General features: G+C 39.4%; 1 protein-coding gene across 2 annotated transcripts in view; it reads left to right on the top strand.

Annotated features, from left to right (window-relative positions):
* The first annotated feature begins 3,869 nt into the window (after positions 1-3,869).
* The window catches only part of PKIA (cAMP-dependent protein kinase inhibitor alpha), an 83,542-nt gene continuing 77,485 nt past the window's right edge, over positions 3,870-9,926 (top strand). Inside the window, exon 1 of one of the 2 annotated variants that reach the window (XM_045560700.1) lies at positions 3,870-4,034. The gene's annotated coding sequence lies outside the window, so the exon portion shown is untranslated. The remainder of the gene's footprint in view (positions 4,035-9,926) is intronic. The other variant, XM_045560702.1, reaches the window with a different exon arrangement.

Here is a 9,926-nt window from a genome sequence, read left to right as displayed (position 1 = left end):
CACAGAATAGAAACTATACCAGGGAAGACAAGAAAATACATTCTGGGACAGTCCTAAGTCACCACAATTACATCCTCGCTGCATCAGACAAATTGAAGTGAAAGATCACACATCTTGTCCTAAGGACAAGCCTATGGAATGGCCACTGTTCTTGCTTCAGAAAGAAGACAGGCTGTGAGCATAAGGATCCAAAACCAAGTCTGCTCAAATACAGAACTTCTAACCTTCAGAGTCATCTCAGTGTTCTGACTCCCTTCACCTTCTCATCATGCACCCCACCCCTTTACTTTATATGGACCTTTATTTCCAGCACCTGAGACCTAGCAAATCTTTCAACTAAATTATAAATTATTAAGGCTGAGCATCTTCTCTCTTTCAAGGTATCTGGAAATTTCAAATGAGATAGGAGCCTCCCAAGTGGGCAAGAATAACACTTATTAAATGTCAGCAATTTCATATTCTCTCATTATATCCTCACAGTAATCCTCTATGGTTAGGATACTAACCCTATTTTTGTCATGGGACAAAATCTGGAGCAACCTATGCAACTATTATCAAAATATGCTTTTAAATACATAAAATATAATATATATATAACTGCAAAAAATCACCAATTTTAAAATATAGGCATCAAAATATTTAAAACAAAGTTCATGTTATACAAATATATGGGAATTTAAATTCATTCAATATTATAAAATATAGGAGGGTTCTGTTAACTACTGTACTTAAAAATTGTGATGTTGAGGAATGGCTTAACAATTTTGATACTGATATACATCTACACTAGAATTGAACAATTAAGTAAATAAACAGTGGATGGTGGAAGCCATGTTTCTCACTATTGGAGACCCCTGAAGGGAGAGGAGGCTAGAATGATCTATGTGTTAATGGATTAAAGCTGCAGACATCAGAATATACTCATATTAGCTTAACATAGATATAGATGGTTACATATCAAAATATTTATTGATATGTGTATATACATAGGTGAGGATACACATATATTTCTTCACTCTCTTAGTTGAGAAGGCCTAAACAAAACCACACTCCATCAGCAACAACCATGTTTAGAGCCCAAATCTTGGTTCCTATTGCCATTCTCCAATAAAAGGAACTAGAGCTCCTTGAAGAAATGGCTCATTCTAGGACTGGGAGAAGAAAATAAGAGTGGAGCATCTCATAATGCCAGAAAGTAAGGAATTACTAAAACACACACATACATACATACATACACACAAACACACACACACACACACACACACACACTCACCTGCCAAAGAGGGTGTGTGAAAGGAGCGCAGGGATCAACTGAAAGAGCTCCCCATGGCCAAGGCTGGAAAAAATTGAAAAAAAAAAATGTAGTAATGGATTATTACCAAAAGTATAAAATAAATATCCATGAGTTTATAGTGATATAAATAAATAATTGGATTTTAATGGAGAATAGACAAATCTCCTGTGCATAAGAATTCCAAACACTGATGTACATACTCTGTCCTTAAAAAGGTGAAGCTTGACTTTACCACTCCTTAGGTTTGGGTTTCATGTAGTGACTTCCTTTGGACAAGCACAGTATGGGAGGGATGGACAATGACTTTATAGTGGAGAAACCTGATAAAAACTGCCTTAGCCAGGTGATCAAGGTCAACATCAACAGTCATAAATCACATTGATAAGTTATATAACCTTGATATGATGGTGAAAATGGCACTTTACCTCTGCAGTTGTCCTGCCAGTTACTTACAACCCCACTCTTGTCATGAGAAAAGCTTCAGACAAATTGCCATACTGGGGTATCCTACAAAATACTTGATCTCTACTCCTCCAAACTGTCAAGATATCAAAAACAAGAAATATTACAGTTAAGAGGAGCCTAAGGAGACATGACAATTAAATGTAATGCAGTATCTTGGATGGGAGCCTGGAATGGAATTAAGGACATTAGGTAAAAACTGTGGAACGCTAAATAAAGTATAGACTTTAGTAAATGATAATATATCAATATTGGTTCATTAATTGTAACCAAGGTATCAAACTAATGTAAGATGTTAATACAGGAAACTGGGAGTGGGATATATGGGAACTCTGTATTATTTCCTCAATTTTTCTTTAAATCAAAACCATTCAAAAATATAGTCTATTATATGAAACAAAAATGTAGTGATGATTTGATTACAACACGAGAGTAGTGATATTTTGAGATACCTATAAAGCCCGCAATAGAGAATTATCTGTGATTTCTATTGGTGACAAAGTCACAGGTACTCCTAACATTCTTCTGGTATGTTGCCTACATTTATGTTTAAACACATGCTAAATTTCAGTGAGAGGTTAATAAAATGAAAAATTTTCCCATCGAAGTCCGACACTGCCGAATTCTATTCATATACCCCTTTGATACAGATTAGGAATTCCCTGCTCTATAGTAATGTTAATGGCCTAATTTTATAAAAGCCAGGCTTGGAGAGATGAACTAAATTGTTCTAGCTTTTAAAGATTATACGTTCCGGGACCAAGCATGCTGAGTTTTGTTGGAACACCGCTGGGTACACTGCTGCCCAATTTTGGAATTGATAAACAGAGGAAAATAGTTTATTTAGCAAAGGTGCTTCCCTGGCCTTGTGCAATTGCATTTTCTTGTTTAGGTTGCTGGACAATGCGCGGTGCAAAGCTGGCCAGGCCCCAGTGGTGGGCAACTCCAAGAGCAAGGCATGTCAAATGAGGAAACTCCATCCTCACAGAGCCCTAGTGTCACGGAACCTCCCTACTTGGAAATGACTCAATAATTGGCAAAGAAACCTTGGCTCAGCTGCCAAGAGAGCAAATTCTAGGCCCATTTTTCCTTTAACACTCACCCCACAAACTGCTGATAAGGTCAGTAATTTGGGAAAGAGACAAATGGAAACGAGAAGAGAGGAAGACACACACACACACACACACACACACACACACACACCCTTGTTAACAGCTGGGGTGGATTTAAAGAGGTAAAGACCAGGGCATATGCATATATGCTTATTTCATTCCCCAGGCAAATTCTGATCAATTCTTAGGGAAAGAGATAGAGCCATCTGTTAATGTGGATTCTGCTTCTTAATTTCCAAATGTTAATAGCTGTCACTAGAGCAGTCTGTCCAATTAGGCTGCAGGGAGGGTAGGGGTCGCGAAGGAGAGGGAGTGGGGGGAAGGGGTGTTGGAGGGAACATCTGTCTACTAGAGCATCACGAAACAGTAACAAAATCTGGGGGCGACCCCGCTCTGTTTCCTTGAGCGCTTCCTCTGGTCTGCCCCACTTCTCCACTCCTTTGGGAGATTCCCGTTTTATTACGTAGGCAAGAGGGCGACAGGTCCCAGCTTTCATAATTGTGAGTGGTTTGGCTGTGTGTGTGTGTGTGTGTGTGTGTGTATGTGTGTGTGTGTGTGTGTGTGTGTGTGTGTGTGTGTGTGTGTGTGTGTTAGAGCGTGCTACAAGGGGCATAGAAAGATGCATTACCCATTTAAAATATTTTCGGAGTGCTTAAACGTTTATCTTGAAAGACAATCCCAGCTCTCCCATTCGGCGAAGTGAACAAAGCTGATAAGGAAGAGGGAGAGGGTGGGAAACCCACGCAGCCGAATGGAGCTGCCCATGCAGCCGGAGTGACAGGGGAGCGCTCGGAGGAAGGACGCTATGCAGAGAAAGTCTCTCCGGCTCTTCTCTCTCCGTGCGCAACCCAGCGGTGCTGCATCTGTAAAAACACAAAACAGAAAATAAACCTCCAACCCTGCGGGGTAGGGTCATCGGGCGCAGCGTCCAGGCGCCCTTCCCTGCGGCGGGGAGCGGTCCGGCCCCCCCCGCGGCTGCGCGGAATGCGGTGATCCGGCCCGGGGCGGGGGATGACTTCATGCGGCCGGAGCTCCGCGGCGGGAGCAGCTGCAGCCGGCAGGTGGGGCGGGGGCCGGCGCGAGCTGACCACGCACGCGGCCGGCGCGGCGGGACTGCGGCCCGGGGCAGCGGGCGCCGGGACGCGCGCGGAGTCGGTGCGGGGAAGGTAAGCAGACGGCGGTTCTTAGCCTGGGCCGCACGGCGCGGTGCTTTCGGCTCGGTTGGCATAACGGGGGTTGCGGTACAGAAGGAAGAAGGGGGTAACCCTGCGGCATTCTGCAATCGAAAAGGATCACCAACTGGGATGGCAGTGCTCATCGGCCGAGTGCAGGAGATCGGAGGAGCGGTGCCACTGGGCAGACAAAGGGGGCGTTCAGCCTCTGTACTCTTTTGAAGATGATCGACCATTTCAATGCCAGGTTCGCTTAGACAGTGAAAAGGGTTCAAAATGTAAAATAATTTTGAGTTGCTCTTTTACCTTTCCGCCTCCTACCTTCGCTCGGTTGTTTTCAGGATTTGGAGTAAGCAGCCTGTGGAGTGATCAAAAATCTTCCCTCTCTTTCTATCGTTCTCGGTTTCGTTCCTTTCCAGTTATCAGAATGGGTCTGTGCACATCTCAATGTCAAAACACCTGCTTCAATTCTGAACCTGTAGAAAGAGTCTCTATGTGGACGAGAAACTTGTCTTATCTCCTGGAGTTCAGCTCGGGTTGAGCAGCACTTGACATAGCTTCTCCCTTCAGTTACCACCTTCTCTGTCAATCATTTCATTGATCTTTTTCAGAGTCGTGGTGCCCATTCACTGGCCAACTCTTGTCAGCTCTCATCCACTACCTGGGCTCCATGACTGATTTTGTCAAGGACCCAGGAAGGGCATTGCCTCACACAGGATTTCGTATTTGGTATTCTCTCTCTATGCTATACCTGTGTCCTTTCCCCGAAGGCGTGGAACGAAATAGCCTGCTTTTAGCCCAGTACCAATATGGTTTCCCATAACTCCCTTCTGTAGTCGCTGTGGCTACCAGAAGGCTTGAGAGGACAAACAGAATATATTGGGGTGTGAGGGATGTTCCCTCTGCGTAGACACAGGTGGAAGGAAAAATGTAAATGCCAGTCTATCCGGTTTTGCTTGAAGCTCTTTGAGTTCAGCTTGGTTTTGAGAAAACTAGCTGTTAGGGTTTGGGGTGAGTCTTCCGCCAAAAGCAAGCCATCTGTTTGCCCTAGGATTCCCCAGTAACCCCAAAAGCGTTTCCAGAGAGGCTTTTCCCATAGGCAGTCAGAAAGCCAGTGGAGCTGCCCAATCCAAGCCTCAGGTTATTGGAGCATCTGCAAGTTTGTGTCTCCCTTGACAGGTCTCTACCGCTTGTCCTCGGTTTCCCCCCCAGACCCCTTGCGGCTGAGCTCAAATGCCTATTCTTGTTGCCACCTAGAGATGTACATTAGAATAATACGCTATGAAATGGTTAAGATGGCTGTTATGGGGATTGCAAATATGCCACTTCACCAACAGAGAGCAGTTGCAATAAGCCAGATTGTGGGGTGTCTGTGTGCCAATATTCTATTTAAAAGGAGATCTGTTATCTTTAAACTTGCAGTTATAGAGACAGTCTGACTCAACAGCCATGTAATTTTATTTTAGCAAATTAAAATAAAAGATCAATGAAAAGGGGAGGTAGAGTTTATAGCTAAAAATTTATCTCTGCTTACTTTCCTTTTTCAATATTGTTTGTAAACAAAGATACTGGTTCTGAAAAATCATGTTAATTCTATCATATGTTATTGTTGCCTTTCTGATTATAAATTTCCTTTTCATAAAATACATTTTAGAAATATTTGAATGCTATAGCTCTAGGCTTACTTGCAAAAAAAAAACCCAAATATTTGAATTAATTTGTTTGTCTCCACCTTCAGTATATGAGGCAGAGGAAGCAGAGGGGTGGGCAAAGCCCCCTATAAAGTGGCCCATTCTAGGAACTGTCTCCTGGGATATTAAAAACCTCACAACCAATTCACAACCAATTTTTCTTTTGGTTTGTGGTGGTGGTGGTTATTATTACATGTTGAGCATGATTTTGGTTTGAAATATTAAATTTTCAAGATTCTAGAATTTTGACTCAGGCACACCAACTAGAAGAGGTAACAAAGAACATGATCAACAACAAAAACCTCTATTCTACAATCTTTCTTTCCTAATATTAAAATACTTAACCATATAAATCATGATTCTGAAAAATAAGAAATGAAATATTAATATAATAATTCTTTTAAATAAATTAGTCGAAGATACATATATATATAGATCAGTGCATTGATCTTAGATATACAATAAAATTTTTTGTGATGTTAAGAGTCATCTTTCTGTTGAAGAATAGTGCATGAGAATATCCTAAGGAGAGTTAGAAATTGAAAGTGTTTATCATTTGGTTTCTGAATAAACTAAATTCTTTGGCAAGAAATAGGGTCAGGATCAGGGGACTGGTGCTGCCTAGTAATACCTGCCAGTGATTTTACAGGTGAGATTAATCCACTAACTTACAGACTGGAGTTGGAGAAACGTCATTGGGAATTAAGAAAACAAGATGGAAATTTTAATTTTCATTTTAATGCAACTGAAGGAGATAATTAAGGGATTTCTGAATTTGTACCATGTTCTGTTTAAACAAATTTAAGGGAAGTTTCTAAATTCAGAACCTAAAGCAGAAATATATGTATGATTTCATGTGTGAAACTGACTTTATTTCCTTTTCTTTAAATGTTCCCCAGGGAAAGGAAAAATTAAGTGGCTGGTGTTCAGAAATAAAAGAGGTGTGAAAAAAATGGAAGGATGTACATGATTAGATGCTAAGTGGACTGTAGGCACTTTTGTAGGTTTGACAAGAAAGAATCGAAGTCAATCTTTTGCTTTCCAGTCACATTAAAAAACATTGTCTGGCAGGCAGTCAGTGCTATCAGCATCTTAGAGTACAAATCGAGGAGTCAAATTTGCCCTCTCATAACAAAAGAGCATTTTCTGGTGCTGCATTACTGCCATTAGCTGCAATTGAAATAGCCGTATCTTAAGATTTTGAAAAATGGAAAAGAAAAAAAAGTAAGAATAATAAGACTGAAGAAGAAATGTCTATTTCTTTTCAACCAGTTACTCCACTGACAATGGGTAGAAAAATGCTATTTTGAAAGTTGCCGATGACCTCATAATTGCCAGATTTCTGTAATATTTCACGCAGTTTATTATGTCTTTATTTATAAGCTCTCTTCCTTTGATTAAATATTTGTGTTTAAAAAGTATTGTTAATAAGTCATATGTATCAGGCGCTATGACACCTCTTAATCTACTTTCTCACTAATCCCCTTTAGGTACCTCACACCCAACCTAAACCAAGTGGTCTGTATTTCCAATTTGTGCCCCATAATAGCATGCCTGTATGTCTTTGCTTATTCCTTCAGCCCATCCTGCTAAGTGTTGAAACCTTGCTTACATCAGACAGTGCCTCTTCCATGAAGCATTCCCCATACCCACCTTCCTTCCCCACTCAGATGTGCTTTTTCTCTTGTCTAAATCCCTTTAGCACTTTCTGTCTTGGTTTATCTTTTCATATGAACATGCTTTGTCTGCTCTTCTCAAATAGCCCTTGAGAGCAAGGTCTGGGACTGACAACTTGTTGTTACCTGCAGCTCATAGTATAGTGCCTAGCTACATATATGCAGTAGTAGGTCTTCAGCAATTTGATTTTAGTGAAGAAATGAGTTATTTTCCAGGGGGATAAATCTATTTGCCTACCCCTCTCCACCAGTCAAGTTAGCCTCTCATTATATGTGCAAGTACTACTTTAGTTGTTTTTAAATCCTTATATGGTAGTAAATACAGTGATAGTACATTCAGATAATAATAATTTACAAAAGATATTTTGAGATTACATGCTCTTAAATGTTTATTAGCTCATATATATTGAAAGCATGGTAAGCATAGCAAAACAAAACTTTGAAGAAAACGTTGTACCTGCTTTCAATATGCTTGCATTCTAAGCAGGGGAAGGCACCTTACATTTATGGGCACTTATCTTATTTCAAGGCACCCTGCTAGGGACCTTCATCTATGGACCTCATTAATGCTTCTACTATATGCTAATTTTACATTGAGAAAACTGAGGCTCAGAGATGTCACCTAAATGGCAGAGGTCCTTTTCCACATTACCATCCTGCTCTTTGAAGTATAACAGAGTGAAGGAAAGCCTTATGAAAACATAAGTTCAGAGCCATCAGAGTAGTTTAAAATTATTTTGTGATTAATCTTTCCAGAGCTTTTCAAACTTTGCTGTGTAAACCCTTTGATAATTCAATAAAGTCTGTGCATTCTCTCCCCAAGAACATATACAAACATATACATATATGATTTTGCATACAAGAGCAGATGTTTATGGATCCACTAAAGCTCTCCTTAGCAAATGGTTAAGATCATCTATTTGGGCTCACTTTGACAATATATGTCCTTTATTAGCCCATGCATTTCCTGTATTCAGTATGAGGTTGCCCTTCTATTGTTCTCCCTAAACAATGTGAGGACCTGCAATGAGAGCTCTTCACTAGCACTGATACAAAGACAGCTGAGATGACCAGGAAACAAATGTCAGTGTGAATAGTGACTCAAAGAACCTTGATTCATGGAAAAGGCATCCCAGAGGGAGCTCTGAATGTTGTACATTCCAAATGTTTTATTTAGGGTTTTCTATTCAATTCCACTTTTACAAAAAATAAGCACTTCTTGGACTTAGAGTACTATACTAACAAACATGTAAAAAAAAAATTGCTAGCAGTTGACTGGTGTATAGTCTACTTTGATATAAATTCAGTTTTTCAAGATGGACTTACATCAACCTCAGAGTTAGTAATGCTGTCTGTAGTAATACATTTGCTTTTGCCACGTTTAGGAAAGAATGACAAGTTATGCTCATCCCTCCTAAGTTTTAAGACAATTGCCAGCCTAAGTGAGCTACAGCTCATCTTAGATGCATAAAAATGCATTAAGATTCTTAGCTGAAACTTAAGGGGGCTGGTACTAACTTGCGTGGTTCCTGCTGATGCTAGTATTCAAAGAGGTGTGAACAACATTAATCTAGAAAAAAACAGATGGAGGGAAAGAAAACTTAAGAGGACAACTTAAGTTGTTACTTTATGTTTCCCAAAATACCCTTTTTGTACCCAAATATGATAATAACTATGTAAACTTCTAAACAAAGTGAAATTTGGTAGGAACTTCATAATATGCCCAATATGAAGTAAATTTGTACTTTATAGCAGATTTTATAATTTAAAATTTTTTATGGCAAAATATATATAACACAATTTACCATTTAACCACTTTTAAGTATACAATGCTCTGGTATTAGGTACTACATTCACAATGTTTGGCAGCCGTCACCACAATCCATTTTCAGAATTTTCTCATTGTTCCAAACAGAAACTCTATACCCATCAAACAATAATCCTTCATTCCCTCAGCCCTGGAAAACTCTATTCATACTTTCTCTGCCTATGAATTTTCCTATTCTAGGTACTTCATACAAGTGGAATCACACAATATTTGTCCTTTTGTGTCTGCGTTATTTCACTTAGCGTGTTTTCAAAGTCCATCCATATTGTAGCATGGATCAGAATTTCAATCCTTTTTAAGGCTGAATACTATTTCATTCTATGTGTATATCACATTATAGTAATTTTTTTGTTGCATAACACTTTCAGTACATTGTCTTACGATTACATTGAAGATGTACAGCATATAACACTACCATGTTATCTTTAATAGTTGCCTAGTAATGTTAAACATAAGTGTGGCACAATTTATTCAGTCAAAACTCATTGACATACATTTATTAACTTAAAAATTGTTTTTTGATTTCAAGATATGTGGTAAAGGACATAGCAGTGCTTATGTCTTTGCATGTTGGTGCTTTTACTTTTGATGGAAGAAGGCTTGGAGTGGTATGGAGTAGTATTGTTGGGTCAAAAATTATGCTAAAACATTTATAATTTGAATATGTACATTGAATATAAAGATTATAACC

The sequence above is a fragment of the Lemur catta genome, chromosome 9, assembly GCF_020740605.2.
Source record: "Lemur catta isolate mLemCat1 chromosome 9, mLemCat1.pri, whole genome shotgun sequence".
NCBI classification, from domain to species: domain Eukaryota; kingdom Metazoa; phylum Chordata; class Mammalia; order Primates; family Lemuridae; genus Lemur; species Lemur catta.
The sequence above is the reverse complement of the archived record's forward strand: the minus strand, read 5'-3'. Positions and strand labels throughout refer to the sequence as shown.